This window comes from Mirounga angustirostris, unplaced genomic scaffold, assembly GCF_029215605.1.
Source record: "Mirounga angustirostris isolate CCGP_5_RB_7025 unplaced genomic scaffold, mMirAng1.0.hap1 SCAF_9, whole genome shotgun sequence".
Taxonomy (NCBI): Eukaryota; Metazoa; Chordata; class Mammalia; order Carnivora; family Phocidae; genus Mirounga; species Mirounga angustirostris.
The window spans coordinates 48,540,334-48,560,085 of NW_026991717.1; the positions used below are offsets into that span (position 1 = coordinate 48,540,334).

Genomic DNA, 19,752 nt, shown 5'->3' on the forward strand with positions numbered 1-19,752 from the left:
GGTTGCCTTCATCCAATCCATTGAAGTCCTGAGTTGAAGAAAAGGCTCAGTAAGAAAGAAATCTTCCTTTCTGCCTGTCTCAGAACTGGTACACTGATATTCTCCTTCCCTCAGACTTGGACTCAGACTGGAATTTACACCATCAGCTCTCCTGGTTTTCAGTAGTTCAGACTCAAACTGGAACAATACCACCAGCTTCCTTAGGTCTCCATATTGCCAACTGCAGATCTTGAACTTCTCAGCCTCCATAATTGCATGAGCCAATTCCTTATAGTAAATCTACCTCTCTCTCTCTTTTCCCTCCTCCCTCTCCTAACCTATTTGTTATCTATCTGGAGAACAGAGATCCTATATAATTGGAATGAACCCTGTGTTTATGGATTGAAAGACATAATATTGTTAAGACGGCAACACTGCCTGAGATGGTCTACAGATTCACTGCAATCCCTAGCAAATCTCTAACGGCCTTTCTTTTTTTTTTTTTTAATTACAGAATTGGAAAAGCCAATCTTCAAATTCGTATGGAATTGTAAGGGCCCCAAATAGACAAAACAGTCTTGAAAAAGAAGAACAAATTTGGAGGACTCACACTTTCTGATTTCAAAACTTACTACAAAGCTACATAATCACAACAAGGTGCTACTGGCATAAGGACAGACATACAGATCAATAGAACTGTGAGTACGAAATAACCCATGAACCATGGCCAGTGAATTATTTTCAATTTTCTATTGTGGTAAAATACACAAAACATAAAATTTACCATCTTAGTTATCTTTCGGTGTAAAGTGCAGTAATATTAAATACATTATTATTGTTGTGTGACCATCACCACTATTCATCTCCAGAGCTCTTTTCATCTTGCAAAATTGAAACTATACCCATTAAACATTAACTCCATAACCTCCCTTCCCTCCAGCCCCTGGCAACTACAATTCCATTTTATGTCTCTTAATTTTGACTACTCTAAGTACCTCATATAGGTAGAACCATGTAGTATTTATCTTTTTGTAACTGGCTTATTTCACTTAGCATAATGTCCTCAAGGTTCATCGTTGTTGTACCATGTGTCGGAGTTGCATTCTTTTTAAAAGGTAAATAATGTTACATTATATGCAGATACCTTATTTTGCTTATCCATTCATCCATTGATGAGCACTTGTGTTGCTTCCACCTTTTGACTATTGTGAATAATGCTGTTATGAACTTGAGTGTACAGCTATCTCTTCAAAATCTTGCTTTTAATTATTTTGGGTATATACTCAGACATGGAATTGCTGGATCATATGGTAATTCTATTTTTTAAATTTATTTTTGTTATATTAGTATCAGGTGTACAATATAGTGATTCAACAATTCTATACATTACTCAGTGCCCATCACAGTGAGTGTACTCTTAATCTCCTTAATCCCCACTATTTCCTTCATCCCCCACCTCCCCTCTGGTAATCATCAATTTGTTCTCTATATTTAAGAGTTTGCTTTTTTGTTTGTCTCCTTTTTTTCTTTATTCATTTGTTTTGTTTCTTAAGTTCCATGTATGGGTGAAATCATGTGGTATTTGTCTTTCTCTGACTTATTTCACTTAGGGTTATACCCTCTAGATCCATCCACGTTATTGCAAACGGCAAGATTTTATTCTTTTTTATGCTGAGTAATAGTCCATTGTGTATAGATATTGCACATCTTCTTTATCATTCATCTATGAATGGACACTTGGGTTGCTTCCATAATTTGGCTATTGTAAATAATGCTGCATTAAACATAAGAGTGCATATATCTTTTAAAATTAGTGTTTTGGTGGGGGGTGCCTGGGTAGCTCAGTTGGTTGAGTCCAACTCTTCATCTCAGCTCAGGTCTTGATCTCAGGGTCTTGAATTCAAACCCTATGTTGAGCTCCACACTGGATGTGGAGCCTACTTAAAGAAATAAATAAAATTAGTGTGTTTGTATTCTTTGGGTAAATACCCACTGGTGGAATTACTAGATCGTATGATAACTCTATTTTTAATTTTTTGAGGACCCTCCATAGTGTTTTCCACAATGGCTACACCAGTTTGCATTTGCACCAACAGTGCACAAGAGTTCCTTTTTCTCCACATCTTCACCAACAATTGTCATTTATTCTTAATTCATTTTTAAATTGTTCAGTTAGCATATAGAAATGCAACTGCTTTTTGTTGGGCATTGATTTTGTATCCTGAAACTTTGCTGAATTCATTCATTAATTCTACATTTGTGTGTGTGTGTGTGTGTGTGTGTGATCTTTAGGGTCTTCTGTACTGTATTATGGTAATCATGTCCTTGTTTTTCTTTATACTTGACCACATAAAACATGCATGTCTAAGCAGTATAATTTACTTTTATCTGGTTTTGTACTTCATATGCATTGAATCATATAAAATGTATTATTTTGTGTCTGGCTTCCTTTATTCAACATTATGTTAGGTTATCCATGTTTTTGCATCTGAATTGTATTCATAGTTTGTTTCTTTCATTACTGTTATTATTTCATTGTGTAATAAAAGCGTTTTACATTCTATAACTAAGGGACACAATTTCTACAGTTTTTGGTGATGAATATTTGGATATTTTCCAGTTTTTTGCTACTATAAATAATAATACTATGTATAGCAGTTCATTGGCTGCAAAGAACACCCTTGCATGTGTCTCTTCATACACACAGGCAATTCTATAGAATATGAACATATGTAGCCGTAAAACTGTTGGATCAGGAGGTATGCCTATCTTAAAATTTAGTGACTAATACCAAACTATTTTCTGAAGTGGTTGTACCAATTCTATTCCACTTAGAAGTACATGACAGTTTCTGTTCTTCCACATTCTTGACAACTCTTGGTTATATTAGTCTTAAATTTTAGCCATTCTAGTAGGTGATCAAAGGCATCTATTACAGTTTTAGTTTGCATTTTCCTGAAGATTACTGAGTTGAGAACCTATCCAAGCCTTTGTCCATTTTTCTACTGGGTTATTGTTCTTTTTCCTTATTGATTTGTAGGAGTTCTCCAAAGTGGATTGTGTTGCTGCTGTCAAGTGTTTGAATGAATGCTCCAGTCAATGCTCAAATTACTATATTCCAATCTTAGGACTCGAGATTTTCTGGGCCACAGATGACCTTTAGTTAAGCCCTAGACTCTAAGTTTTCCACACTAACTTTTGAAAACTATGAAAAGCTCTGCTTCACAGAAAACCCAACCTGCAACAAAAATGTTTTTGATAATTCTGCAGAGCTAGATGGAGTTTAGTGTTTAAGGTGTTTATTTGGGAGTCTTGTTGAGATCAACAACTGTGAAAAGGAGGTAAAGGAAGCAGAAATTGGGTAGAAGGAAAAGTCAGGCTATGATACAGACCCAATAACAGGTGACTTGAAATGGCCCATTAGTGTTGTCCTAAGTAGGAACAAAATGGCCAAACTTTTATACCTCCATATCAATAATTGGATGTGGGCCATTCTAGGAATGGTATGATCTTGGTCAGGTGGCTCCCTACAGCTGAGACAATCCCTGAACAGGGCAATAACTGAAGGCTCTTTGCTGACAGCATTCTTAGCAGCTGAAGCATCAATTATTTCCTTGAAGACCAATTTGGGCTATACAACTCTGTGTCCTCTCAGCTACTTGTTCTAAGTCAGCAAATGCCCCCTGTTTTTCTCTACTCTGGATTTAACTCCAGTATTTATTTCCTTCATATGATTTACACTTTTTGATGCTTTTAAGAATATGGTTGTTCTATTCTAACCTTTTTTAGTTTTCTTCAATAGGAGTATTGGTCTAAATTACCTATCCACCATCACCAGAAGGGGAAGTCCTGATCAGGTCTAATAGCTAGGGATGGGAGTTTTAATGTCTTTATAGAGATTTGGCTAACTTTGGGATAGAAACTTGAACCTAAATAAGGAGCTGGAACTGAGCCCCTGAATAAAACTAGGGTCTCCCCAAGGATGCTATTTCTATGAAAAGGAGACTAAATGAACTTCACCCATGAAGTTTTTGGAAAATACAAGGTATCTGGTCATCTGCCTGATTTGGGGAATGTCAGAGGAGCAGAGCTGGGGTTCTCCTCTAAGAAAATTAACCATGAGACCACTCCACCAGTACTGTGTGTGGTGTACAGTATCTGAATTTATATTATCCCATGCTCTAATTCATTAATTTAAAAATTATCCCTGACTATTGAAAAAATGTGAGGGCACACAGCAGGAAAAAAACCCTACAAAATTGTTCCATGGGGATCTTCTACACCCGCAGGATGCATTAATTTACACATATAAAGCAAATCCCCATTGAAGTTAAGCTAGAAATAAAAATTTATAAACAACATGAGGTGATATAGCATGAGGAAGAGTCACCAGACATAACAAACTGGAGAACTGACTGACAGGCTAAGAACTTGAGGTGACAGAATAATCTCAATCTACAAAAAAAATTGTTAAAATGGTCGTAGATGAAAGAAGTAATAGCAATCACAATGATAAATAAATCACTGTGAGAGAAAAGAGGCAAATTTAAAAAGAATGAAGCATATTTTTATAAATGAATATAGTCATTATAGGCAGTGAAATTTAAAACTCAGTAAATGTTTAAATAGTAAAAAAGGGAATTAGTAATCTGGAAGATAGATCACTGAATATTACACAGACTGTACATTAGAGATATGGAAAACATGAAAGAGAGGTTATAAGATATAAAGGGTGTAATTAGCACGTCTAACATATATCTCAAAACAATTCTACAAGGAAAAAAATAGAGGAGCATCTATGTTTGTAGAGAAAATGGCTGCACATTTTCTAGAATTAAAGAAAGGACATGAATCTTCAGACTGAATATACACCAAGTACCCTACTGGATAAATCAAATGAAATGCAGAAGTAGACACATTGTCACCAAAGTACAGAATACCAAAGACAGAAAGAAAATTTAAGACACCAAAGAAGAAAAGACAGTGTATTTATAATGGAAAAAAAAATTCAACTGGCTGACTATAGACTTGTTATGTTGACAGTCATAAGATGATAGAATAATAATTTCAAAATATTGAAGGAAAATGACTCCAACTCTATAAACCTATGCCCAGTGAATTGTCTTCAGGATAAAGGAAAAATAAAATCCCTTCTAAACAAGCAAAGGATAAATTTATTGCACTCAGACCCCTGAAGAAAGATAAAAATACATACTTTAGGAAATTTAACCCAGAGTGAGATATGGACTGTAAGAATAACATGAGCAAAACAATGTGGATAAATCAAATTAATAGATGATGATATAAAAAAGAAAATGAAGAATCACATTTTAAGAAGAAAGAGATATTGACTAATTTTAGATTTTCAGTCAAGTACAATCAGTAACTCCCAAATCGGTAAAGGGAGAAAAGGTAAGTAAAGAAAACTCAATCCAAACTTTTTCTGCCCATGGGTCCTGTCCCCATGCTTTAATAAAAACACCTTTTTACACTGGGGGAAAAAAAAGAAAATGAAAACTCAATCAAATGAATGAATGAATACATACATACATACATACATACATACATACATACATACGCAAGCAAGCAAGCAAGCAAGCAGACAAGGGGGAACAAATAAAAAGCCTAGAAAGTAGACAATATGGTAGGAATGAATCCAAATATATGAGTGGTCATAATAAATGAGATGGATTGAACTGGTCAAGATTGTTAAATAGGATTTCAAAATACAATCTAGCTATATGTTTTATACCTAGAATTCATCTAAAGTACTATGACACAATAAAGATGAGGACTTGAGACTGTTGCTGTGACCATGACCCCATTTATACCCAGGCTGGGGAGGCCTTGGAAAACTCAGTCTACTCTTATAATCTGCTGGATCTGTATACAAATGGTGATTCATGTTTACTGACCCTGTTATTTAAAAAGATTTGTTCTGCAGTCTTCCAATTTTAACACATTCATTTTGAACAGAAGCATTATTAATTCTCCAGTATTTGAAGAAATGACTATGGACAAAGGGCGCCTTTTGGGTTTTCACATGCCAATCTGGAAATGATGCCAAGGTTTATTGACTACTTGCACCCTTCTGCAGTCTAATTCAAAATGTGCAAGCTCATTCTAGCTCAGTCCTGATAAATTAGAGCTGCAGTGCAATCAGAAACTCACTGTTTGCTGCACTAAACACAAATACCAATCATTCCTTGGAGGAGACCATAAAACTACAAAAAGATTTTATTATGTTGGAGGTCTTAAATAGGGTAACTAAATATAGTACCGAAGTTTGTTCACTGATGTTAAAACATTAAAATTTTCCTAGTATCTTATATTATTACATTTTGCTTTTAAACTTGTTATTATTTTGATTTAATTTAAATATAACACTCAGTAATAGGTATTAAATAATTAGTTTCATTGGGTTTATTAAAATATTAAGTCAAGCAATTATTTATTATCTTTCTTATGATAAGATGTAGATAGAGGATAGATGCACAGTCACTTCTTAAGGCAAGATTGTGAATATTATCAACACTTAAAGTAATATCACATATGACTAGAAAGATTAATGGAACAAAATATAATTCATAGATGAAAAATTTGTAGTGATGTTTATATAACTGTATGTGTTTGTCAAACTCATCAAATTATACATTTTAAAAGAATATATTTTACCACATGTAAATTATACCTCAATAAATCTGACAAATTATTTATGTAGCTAAATTTTGCTATAGCAGTTACAACTAATTTAAATTTGCATCCTCAGGTTTTGAGAGCATCTGTACCTCTACATCGTGCCCATGAGTAATATTAAACAAATGTTTTGATCTTTGTTAAATTATAGGTAAAATTATACTACTTATTGGTAAAAAGTAGTACACCATTGCTTTTTTTTTTTTTTTTTACTTGCAACTTTTAAAGTATGCACTGGATGAGCATTTGTTTTTATTCTTAGCACATTTTGTTGTGAAATGACTTCTCATTTCATTTCCCACATTTCTATTAGTGGTGTTTATCTTTTCCAACTGAGTTGTAAATACTCATTGTGGATTTTTAAGTGGCACTTCATAATTAATATTCAAATGTTCTTGCCAATATGTTGTTTTTAACTTTAATATATATGGCTTTCATTGGCAATGTTACTAATTTTTATGTAGTCAGATTTACTTATTATTTTCCTTAATGTAATCCTGGTTTTACATCATTTATCCCTACTCCAAGATTATATATAGAAATCTATGTTTTCTTCTAATAACTTATGGAGTCATTTTTGTTATCAAATTTTGCTTTGGGAAGAATTTATTTGGGTATAAGTTGTATAAGCATGACTTATTTGGAGAATCTGGCTTTTTCCCACTAATGCCCCCCTTTGTCATATACTAAACTCCCATATCTGTTATAAAGCAGAATCAGACCTATAAAAACAGAATAAACTGATGGCTGCCAGAGGGGAGAGAAGTGCGGGGCTTGGGCAAAATGGGGGAACGGGAGATATAGACTTCCAAGTTATGGAATGAACAAGTCATGGGAATAAAAGGTACAACAGAAGGAATACAGTAAATGATATTGTAATAGTAATGTAACAGGACAGATGGTAGCTACACTTGTGATGAACATAGTATACTGTATAAACTTGTCAAATCACTAAGCTGTACACCTGAAACTACTGTAATATGATGTGTCAACTAAAATCAAATACAAAAAATCTTTGGGGGAACAAATCATGATACAAATAAACAAATTTAGTTACAAAAAAAGATGTATATATAGACAGTGGAATATTACACAGTCATAAAAGAGAATGAAATCTTGCTATTGGCAACAACAACATGGATGGTTCTAGAGGGTCTAATGCTAAGTGAAATAAGTCAGTCAGAGAAAGATAAATATCATATGGTTTCACTCATGTGTAAAATTTAAGAAACAAAACAAATGAACAAAGAAAAGAGAGACAACAAAAGACACAGACTCTTAAATGTAGAGAACAAATTAGTAGTTGCCAGAGGGGAGGTAGGTGGGGGGATGGGTGAAATAGGTGAAGGGGAGTAAGAGTAATCTTGTCATGATGAGCAATGAATAGAATTGTTGAATTGTTATATTGTATATCTGAAATTAATATAACATTGTATGTTAATTGTACTTGAATAAAAAAAATCAAGGATCTCAGTTAAGTAGAGAGTCATACCATGTTTATGGATTGGAAGAAAGAACATAGTTAATTCTTCCCAAATTAATATTCTGATTTAACACAATTCCCACCAAAACCTCAACAAGAATTTTTGTAGATATAGAGAAGATTCTTCTAAAATTTCTATGGAAGACAAACTAGAATAGTTAAAAAAATCAAGAGAGATTGGTATTATTGATGAATAGACACATTGATTAATGGAACAGAAAAGAGACCTCCCCCTGCAATTCCCACACAAATATGCCTGAATTTTGGCAAATGTGCAGATGCAATTCAATGTAGGAAAGTTTGCCTTTAAACAAATGGTGATGGAGAAATGGACACCCATAGGTTAAAAAACAGACCTTGACCTACATTTTATACTTTACATATAAGTCAACTCATGGTGGATTTCATACATAAATTTAAATTTAAAGCTATAACACTTTTAAGGGGGGAAGAAAAGGAAAAAAATCTTCAACATCTAGGACCAGGCCAAGAGTTCTTAGACTTGTCACCAAAGCACAATCCATAAAGGAAAATTGATAAACTGAGCTTCCTCAAAATTAAAACTCTAAGAACACATTAAGAAGATAACATAACAAGCAATGAATGTGAAAAATTATTTGCCAGCCACATATCTAACAATGCACTATCTAAAATACATAAGGAACTCTCAAATGTCAACAATAAAATAATCCAATTAGAAAATGGGAAAAAAAGCACAAAGAGACATTTCACTGAAGAGAATATACAGATGGCAGAAAAGCACGTGAAAAGTCTCTGGGTATAACTCCTACTTCTATTAATAACTGAAAGTCCTGGTGGCTTTAGAGAAATGCGAATTAAAACCACAATGAGATATTACTACATATCTATCAGAATGGCTAAAAGAAAACAGTGATAATACCAAATGTTGGCAACATGAATAAACTGGATCACTCATATGTTTCCAGTAGGATGGTAACATGGCATATAGCCACTCTGAAAAGCAGTTTGGCCATGTTTGAATAAACTGAACATGCAAATGCCATATTACCGGGCGCCTGGGTGGCTCAGTCGTTAAGCGTCTGCCTTCAGCTCAGGTCATGATCCCAGGGTCCTGGGATTGAGTCCCACATCGGGCTCCCTGCTCCGCGGGAAGCCTGCTTCTCCCTCTCCCACTCCCCCTGCTTGTGTTCCTACTCTTGCTATGTCTCTCTCTGTCAAATAAATAAATAAAATCTTTAAAAAAAAATGCCATATTACCAAGCAATTGCACTCCTGGGCATTTACCCTGGAAAAATGAAGAATTATATTCATATCAATACCTGCGCGTGAATGTTTACAGGAGCTTCTTTGTAATAGCTAAAAACTGGAAACGACATAAATGTACTTCAGTGCATGAATGATTAAACAAATGTGATAAATCCAGACCATGGAATGCTGCTCAGCAATAAAAGGAATGAACAAACTGATACACACAACACCCTGAGTGAATCTCCAGAGAATTATTCTGAGTGAAAAAAGCTAATCCCCACAAGAACAACAGTGTTGGCGAGGACGTGGAGAGAAAGGAACCCTCTTGCACCGTTGGTGGGAATGCAAACTGGTGCTGCCACTGTGGAAAACAGTATGGAGGGTCCTCAAAAAGTTAAGAGAACTGCACTATGATCCAGTAATTCCACTACTAGGTATTTACCAAAAAAAAAAATAAGAAAACACTAATTCAAAGGGATACATACACCTCTATGTTTATTGCAGCATTATTTACAATAACCAAATTATGGAAGCAGCCCAAATATGCATCCGATAGGTGAATGGGTAAAGAAGATGTGTATACATACAATGAAATATTATTTGGCCATATAAAAAGAATGAAATCTTGCCATCTGTAACAACATGGATGGAACTGAAGATTATAGTGTTAAGCAAATAAATCAGACAAAGACAAATGCCATATGATTTCACTCATGTTGAATTTAAAAAACAAAACAAATGAACAAAGGAAAAAGAGAGAGGGACAAACCAAGAAACAGACTCAACTATAGAAAACAAATTGATGGTTACCAGAGGTGGGGGGGGGGTGGTAGGGGAACAGGTGAAATAGATAAAGGGGATTAAGAGTACACTTATGATGAGCACTGAGTAATGTATAGAATTGTTGAATCACTATGTTGTATACCTGAAACTAATGTAACACTGTATGTTAACTATACTGGAATTAAATTTTTAAAAACTTAAAAATAAGATAACCCCTAAAGGTTTCCTACTGAATGATTCCATTTATATAATATTCTTTAAATGAATTTTAGAAATGGAGAACTAATTAGTATTTGGTTCTTGGTGGGGAGGTGTAGGAGGGAAGTAGATGTGTCTATAGAAGGGGAACATGAGGAATCCTTGTGGTGATAGAAATATTCTGTATTTTCACTTTATTAGTGTCAATATCTCAGTTTTGATATTGTTAGTAATGCAAGATGTTACTATTGGAGGAAAAAAATGGGTAAAGGGCACACAGGCTCTCTGTATTATTTTTTGCAACTGCATTTGAATCTTTAATTATCTCAAAATAAAAATTTTAAATTAAAAAAAAGTTAAATATATACTTAGCATATGATTCAGCCTTTCCATTCCTAGTTATTTACCCAAGAGAAATGAAAGCACTGACTATACAAAGACTTGTACATGGCTGTCATAACAGCCTTATTTGTAATAGTCTAAAACTGGGAACAACTCAGATGTCCTTCAACAGGTGAATGGGTAAACATATTGTGGTATATTCAAACAGTGGAATATTACTCAGCAAAAAAAAAAAAAAAGAGCTGAACTTTTGATACATGCAACAATATGGATGAATCTCAATATAATTAGGCTGAGTCAAACAAATATAAAATTCTAGAAATGCATATTAATCTATAGTTACAGAAAAGAGATCAGATGGCTTCACAGTTGCATTTCAATGTTTATTAAATTGTATACTTTAAATGTGTGCAACTTATTGCATGTCAAATTATAACTCAGTGTAAAAAAATAACCATTCTCTCTGTGATCCTACAGATTTTTGTTTTAAATGCCTACTACAATGTAAGTTTGGAGTTATAAGGCCTTGGATGAAGTCCCATATTGTTCAGAGGATTGAATGTAATAATACAGCACTTGACATACTGCCTATCAACTAGTAAGTGCTCAAAAATGTCCATTACCATTATCACTAACACCACATAGTGACCACTTAAGGGGAGGAAGGGACCACGCCTTATCCATCCTTATATTCCCACTAACTGTTAAACAAAATACATACATTCTCAATCTTTAATAAATTGAATTGGATAAGATGGCTTATTATTGTAATATGCTGAAGTACCTTTACCATTCCTCAGCATTTGAGCATTTCGGCCATTGCCAGGTTAGGTTTGGTTTTGTTTTTCTTTTCCTGTTAAAAGGTACACAGCTATGATACGTTGGCACAGTAATTGCACAAACCCTCCCCCATCACCATTTCAATTTACTTCTTGGAATATATTTTCAGGAATAATAATATCACGACAATGGGCATGGTTAGAATATTGGATGTGGTGACAGTTATTTTATCTAGGATATTTTCCTATCCTCTGTTGTCTGGTACATTCACCCTCTTTCCTTTGAAGAATGTATGAGCAGGAAAGCAGTGACTGGGCAGTGACTGGTTTGTTGGTGGGAAGACATATGACCCAAGTCTTTTCAATGGGTGTCCAAGCTGGAAAGTAAAAGATAGTCCACTCTTTCTTGCACATCTTGAGATGTAGGATCTAAATCTTGGATGGTCAACAGCTCAATCTTCAATAAGGTCAGCAACTGTAGTCCTTCGAAGTTCTGGAAGAATGCATTTTCTTAAATAAGGAAATCTTGACCAATATGATTAGTTTTAAGATTATTTCCCCCTTAAATCTCATTCAATTTACTGTCCCAAAAATCTACTCTTACAGTAGCACCAGCAATGTATGAGTCAGCCTACATCCCCATTGCCCACCCACACATGGTTTTGGAATTTTTAAAAATTACCTTTACTAATTTAATGGGTACAAGGTTTGTTTAATTTAAGGGTTTTTGACCTGTAGCCCATCTTGTCAGAGATGGCTTTTCTCAGACTCCTTAAGAAACATAACAGAAGACTCTCCAGTCCAGTGCATAGTCTATAATCCTAAGTAAAGATTCCACCCTTTAAAAAAGATTTATTTATTTATTTTAGAGAAAGAGAGCATGAGCGGGGGGGAAGGGCAGAGGGAGAGGGAGAGAGAGAGAGGGAAAGAAGCAGACTCCCCATTGACAGCAGAGCCCCACACAGGGCTTGATCTCACAACCCTGAGATCATGACCCAAGATGAAACCAAGAGTCGGTCCCTTAACCAAGTGAGCCACTCAGGCGCCCCCTGACTCCATCTTTGTCTGCTTGACAAACCTAGTGAGCTGGCCTGGACAGTAAACTCAAAGAATTGCTTTATTCTTTTCACTGAAATCCTGGACCAACACTGAGGTAGGTCTGGAGCTGGCTGCAGCTTTCCTCAACATTGCAGAGCCTCCTTCACTGCTTACTACTACTTACTGCAGTGGAGAAATACAGAAGACAGAGGGCAAGCAAGAAATAGAACAGAAGATGGTTTTCATAATTTCTTCACTTTTCCCACCAGAAGTTTTATTCCCTGATCCTGAGATAGTGATGAACAAAACATTGTTACTACATATCTACCATTTATTTAGTGCCTATGAGGAGTCATGTCTTTATTTATATACAGCTGTGTTAATTCTCATAACAATTCCATAAAGTTGGTGTTGTGAAACTAATGAAAAACTAAGTTTAGGGGAAATTGAATTAAGTGCCCAATTTCACATGTTTTTAAGGAGCAGAGCCAGGATTTGAGCCCCAGTCCCAGACATCTGACCTCCCTGATACATGATATAGATACAGAGGTGGCCCTAGTATGAATGTGTAATGCTTGGCAGTGATCTTCTCCCATGGCAGGCACTGAAAGATAGTAGATACTTTTTAAAAATCCTTATTAATAAGAAGAGCACCACTGGCATAAAATAAATTTTGAACATAGACAGCTTTAGAGTCAAGGGAAGCATCTTGTATACTTTCTCTCTTGTTGTAGGGAAGTTGATCAAAAGAAAAAGAAGGCATCAGTGCACATGATCTTAACAGATTTTAAATGATCTCTGGTCTACCAAAATGCTACCAAAATGCTTCTAAGTTCTAAAATAGCTGGTAAAATTATTTTTTGAAATCAATTTAAAATATATTAGTTATAAAAAGATAAAATACGTTAGTTGTGTGCATATTCCTCATGTGTTACATTTGTAATTCATGATTCTCTATATGAGCAATATGTTTATAAAAATTTGGATCTTGGAGCTAAGTTTTCCATTTTAAGATATAATGGAGGGTTATAGTTGTACGTATTATCACACACAAATCTCCAGTCGTAAAGCTGTTTCCAAGTGAAAATATTCATGCTATATTGAAATTTCTAGTATCTACTTGTAAGCAATGACCCAATTTCTCATTTTCAATGGCTCCCTGATACCTTCCTGATATCATAACAACAACAAAAAAGGTAGATTTAGACACAGCAACCTTTATCTTGTACTTTAATAAGTAGCTATTCTGTTCCGTTCTTTCCCAACTGAAGACACTTAATGTCTACAATATATAAGCATAGTTAAGTAAATGACAAAAACTAAATGGCTTCTAATTACTGTGTAATGGTTATAATTAGTTTTTCTACCAAGGTTAAGTGCAGACGTTTTCAAATACTTAAAAAATATATATGTATATATATTATTCTCTTTTCTTGTTTCCATCATTTTACTTGGGCTTTTCAGAGTATTTTTGCCATGCTATTTTAAAATAAGACTGTTCACTACCTGGTATCTTGTGTCAAAAAGTCTCTGGGTATAACTCCTACTTCTATTAATAACTGAAAGTCCTGGTGGCTTTCTTTCTCTGCTTGTTAATATTCAGTTCTCACTAATTTCTCTCTGTCAAAAAGAGTTAATAACAAGTTGGCTATTATACATTTTAAGTGAGCTCTGCACATGAAAAGGATTATTAAAATGTTACATGAGATATAAATTCAAAAGTAGAAGCAACTATCCATGAAAAGCAAGAATATTACTAAAATACCACTACAACCTCTATGAATAAACAGGAAAGACATGACAGATTCCCTGGCTTTGCTGACACTAACAGCAGTGAAGTCAGGAGAAGGCCAATACTTCAGTAATAATATCCTTGGGGGCCTCCCATATGCAGGTTTGCAAATAATTAACACTCGAGTTACAGAGCCACTTGGCCTAACCTGCACAGTATCAGTCCATATGACATTTAATAACGGTGTAATTATGTATCCTTTTAACCTTTTCAAATGCAGCTTCAATTTGAGATAAGAAAAATTACAAATCTACATGTTTTTTCTATGAAATTTACATAAAGCCAAAGAGTTGTATCCACTGTGAATTAATATTTATAATGAGAGAATAAAATGTATCATTAAGAACAAGACTAGCTGCAATTTTACTGATTCACTTAACTTCTTTTGTATGTCCATGTCATACCTTATTTTGCCTTTGTAATATTTCATTTAATTTTAAACTGCGATCAAATTACTCAGTGATTCTCTGAGATCAGTTTCCTCATCTGCACAATGACGATAAACTAGATTATTTGTATTCAAATGATATTTTAAAGCTGAACATCAATATATCAATAAGATAGAACTAGGGCTGTTATGGCAGACATTGGAATAGGGAGGGACTTTTCTACCAGGGAGAACCCTGAGTCTCCTTCCCTCCCACCCTGCAAGAACTCTAGGGAATCTAGACAAAGCAAAGCAAAACAAAAAACTAGAATTGAGAAGTGAGGCCACAAGATGCAGGATCAGTACAGCAATCCAATAATGAAATTAAGAAAACATTTCTATTCACCATAGCATACAAGATAATAAAATTCTTAGGAATAAAGTTATTAGAAGGGCAAGACCTATACACTAAAAACTATAAAACATTGTTGACATAGAAATTGACAAATTGATCCTAATATTTATATAAAAATGAAAAGCACCTAGAATAGCCAAACAAATGTTGAAAAGAAGAACAAAACTAGAGGGTTTATACTGATGATCTCAAAACTTACTACAAAATTTCAGAAATTAACATAGTGTAGTGTTGGCATAAAGATAGACATTAAAATCAATGTAAAAGAGCAGTAGGTCCAGAAATAAATTCACACATTTACAGTCTGTCAGTTTTTGACAAAGATTCCAAAACAATTCAATAGGAGAAGAATATTCTTTTTAAAAGATTTTATTTATTTATTTTTATTTTAGAGAGGGGGCGAAGTGTATGAGTGGGGGGAGAGGCAGAGAGAGAGGGTGAGAATCTCAAGCAGACTCCATGCTGAACCCAGAGCCTGACATGGGGCTCAATCCCATGATCCCGAGATGACAATCTGAGCCAAAACCAAGAGTTAGACGTTCAACAAACTGAGCCACCCAGGCTCACCAAAGAATATATTTTTTTAGAAAAATGGAGCTGGAATAATTGTATATCCATTAACACAAGTAAACAAATATAGACCCTGATCTCACACCATGCACAAAAATTAACTCAAAATGGATCATAGATATAAGGGTAAAACCTAAAACTATAAAATTTCTAAAAGAAAACATCAGCAAAAATTTTTGTGACTATGGGTTAGACAAAGATTTTTTAGATATGACATCAAAAACATAATTCATTTTAAAAATGGTGTACTGGGAGCACCTGGGTAGCACAGTTGGTTAAGCCTCCAACTCTTGGTTTTGGCTCAGGTCATGATCTTGCGGTCCTGAGATCAAGCCCCTCATTGAGCTCTGTGCTCAGCACAGTCTGCTTGAGATTTTCTGCCTCCCTCTGCCCCTCATGCTTATGCTCTCACTCTCTCTCTAAAATAAATAAGTAAATCTTTAAAAACAAATGGTATATTGGCCTTTGCCAAAATTAAAACCTTTTTCTCTTCAAAACACACCATTTTAAAATGAAAAGACAAACCACAGGGTGGGAAAAATATTTGCAAATCATGTATCTAAAAATGGACATATGTACACCATACACAAAAGTCAACTCAAAATGGATTAAAGACTTGAATGTAAGAGGTGAAGCCATAAAACTCCTAGAAAGGAACATAGAGCCTAAGCTCCTTGACCTTGATCTTCACAATGATTTTTTTGGATTTGGCACCAAAGCAAAGGCAACAAAAGCAAAAATAAACAAGTGCGACTACATCAAACTAAAAAGCTTCTGTACTGGGGTGCCTGGGTGGCTCAGTCGTTGGGCGTCTGCCTTCAGCTCAGGTCATGATCCCGGGGTCCTGGGATCGAGCCCCACATCGGGCTCCCTGCTTGGTGGGAGGCTTGTTTCTCCCTCTCCCTCTCGCCCTGCTTGTGTTCCCTCTCTCACTGTGTCTCTCTCTGTTAGATGAATAAATAAAATTTTAAAAAAATAAAAAAGCTTCTGTACAGCAAAGGAAACCAAAAACAAAATGAAAAGGCAACCTACAGAATGGGAGAAAATATTTGCAAATCATATATCTGATAAAGGGTTAATATCCAATATATATAAAGAATTCATACAACTCAATAGAAAAGGAACAGTTTGATTAATAGTAGCCAAACCTCTGTCCTAACAAATACAGGAGCCTGGTGTCAGTAAAGTAATGTGGGAGGAATCCAGTGTCCAGCATTATGGGGGAATTAGTAAGGAAGTTAAGGCAGCCCATGTGGACAATCTTTATCAATATTTGTCCGTACAAAAGACCACCAGAGAAGAATAGGGTGCTTGAAGAGACAATATAGGACACGGGACAGAAACTTCCTTGGGGAAGCTCTTTTTCTTATTTTTTAAAAAGGCTGAGTATATTCATAACCTCAAGCTTGAAATAGTTAAACTAACACAATTTGCTGCTATGTTAATTTCTGATGAATATGAGCCAGTTTAGAGTTAAATGCTATGAAAACAAACACTATGAGTGGAAAGAGTGAAATCTTTTGTTAGGTGTTTCTTAATAGTAGGATTTCTGCATCAATTAAGAGGATCATATGGTTCTTGTTCTTTCTTTTATTAATGTGATGTATCATGTTGATTGATTTGCAAATGTTGAACCACCCTAGCATCCCAGGAATGAATCCCACTTGGTCGTGGTGAATCATCCTTTTAATGTACTGTTGGATCCTACTAGCTATTATCTTGGTGAGAAGTTTTGCATCCATGTTCATCAGGGATCTTGGTCTGTAATTCTCCTTTTTGGTGGGATCTTTGGTTTGGGGATCAAGGTGGTGCTGGCCTCATAGAATGAGTTTGGAAGTTTTCCTTCCATTTCTATTTTTTTAACAGCTTCAGAAGAATAGGTATTAGTTCTTCTTTAAATGGTAGAATTCCCCTGGGAAGCCATCTGGCATTGGACTCTTGTGGAATATAAGAAATAGCACAGAGGATCATAGAGGAAGGGAGGGAAAATGGAATGGAAAGAAAACAGAGAGGGAGACAAACCATGAGAGACTCTTAACTATAGGAAACAAACTGACAGTTGCTGGAGGGGAGGTGGGTGGGGGGATGGGATAATTGGGTGACGGGCATTAAGGAGGGCATGTGATGTGATGAGCACTGTGTGTTATATGCAACTGATGAATTATTGAACTCTACATCTGAAACTAATGATGTACTATATGTTGGCTAATTGAATTTAATTTTTTAAAAAAGTAAAAAAAAATAGTAGAATTTACATTTCTCCAAACCTATTGCATTGATGTTGCGCCTTTAACACAATCGAAATTATATGAAGTCATATAATCCAATCTAGTTTATGAATATGAGATTATATTTATTAAGCAACTGCTATACATACATTAGCACATTATTTAAAGAAATCTCTTGAAATCATGGTGACAAGTGGTGATCATGTGATAAACTTAGTGGAACTTAAGGCAGCACATTTTCAGTATCTTAAAGATTTTTAACAACAAATTTGTATGGAGATTTTGTAGTATAGATATAGATACATAGATATATATGAAAGACATACAAAACAAAAAAGTTGGCAGTGGTTAAGTCTGGTTTATGGGATTATGTAGTATCTTATATTTTCTTTTTGTTTATTCAAATGTTTTGCATTTTTAAACTTTTTATTATTTTTAAAGATTTTATTTATTTATTTATTTATTTACTTTAGAGAGAGAGAGCATGAGCAGGGGGGAAGAGCAGAATGGAAGGGAGCAGAAGGGGGAAAGAATCTCAAGCAGACTCTGCGCTGAGCATGGAGCCTGACGTGGGGCCCAATCCACAACCCTGAGATCATGACCTGAGCTGAAACCAAGAGCTGGATGTTCAACCGACTGAAATACCCAGGTGCCCTGTTTTGCATTTTTGACCTAAAAAAATTTTAAAGAGGAGAAAAACTCACATTTTATGTTATTAAAAAAAATTTTTTTTATTAACATATAATGTATTATTTGTTTCAGGGGTGCAGGTCTGTGATTCATCAGTCTTACACAATTCACAGCACTCACCATAGCACATACCCTCCCCAATGTCCATCATCCAGCCACCCCATCCCTCCCACACCCCACCAACCCAGCCAGCAGCCCTCAGTTTGTTTCCTGAGATTAAGAGTCTCTTATGGTTTATCTCCCTCTCTGATTTCATCTTGTTTCATTTTTCCCTCCCTTCCCTTATGATCCTCTGCCTTGTTTCTCAAATTCCTCATATCAGTGAGATCATATGATACTTGTCTTTCTCTGACTTATTTTGCTTAGCATAATACCCTCTAGTTCCATCCACATCATTGCAAATGGCAAGATTTCATTTTTTTTGATGGCTGCATAATATTCCATTGTGCATATATATAAATATATATATATATATATATATACCACTTCTTCTTTATCCATTCATCTGTTGATGGACATCTAGGCTCTTTCCATAGTTTGGCTATTATGGACATTGTTGCTATAAACATTGGGGTGCACATGTCCCTTCAGATCACTACATTTATATCTTTGGTGTAAATACCCAGTATTGCAATTGTTGGGTCGTAGGGTAGCTCTATTTTCAGCTTTTTGAGGAACCTCCATACTGTTTTCCAGAGCGGCTGCACCAGCTTGCATTCCCACCAACAGCGTAGGAGGGTTCTCCTTTCTCCGCATCCTCGCGAACATCTGTCGGAAAAACTCACATTTTAAATTTAAAAATCTTACTTCTCTTAAATTGACTGTTAGTTGAAAGGAAACTAGTTAGTTGAAGGTGGAAGTAGTAGATATAACAAAACATAAGTATGCACTCTGAACTTGTTTTACTTTTGTTTTAAAGAAAGATGATAAACAACTTCCAGAAGTATTCTTTAGCTGTAAATGTGCCTTTGACTGTGGTCATCGCTATAATCCCTGTGAAGGACAGGAATTTTCCACATGAGTCTGAGAAGATTAAAATGGTGAATGGGAGTGACTGTGATGAGCTAAGATGTATTTTTAGGATCACTGAGGGTCTGACAATGAATGAAACAAAATGATCCAGTGGCAGAGTTGAAGGAATACCCTGTCAAGAGAAACCTTA

At 35.1% G+C, this 19,752-nt stretch overlaps 1 long non-coding RNA gene across 1 annotated transcript; it reads left to right on the forward strand.

The window, feature by feature from the left end:
- Window positions 1-337: 337 nt before the first annotated feature.
- LOC129046519 (uncharacterized) lies at window positions 338-19,440 on the forward strand. The gene is made up of 3 exons (XR_008508046.2): window positions 338-677; window positions 11,189-11,309; window positions 18,374-19,440. It is a non-coding gene; the product is annotated as an uncharacterized LOC129046519 (long non-coding RNA).
- Window positions 19,441-19,752: the final 312 nt, after the last annotated feature.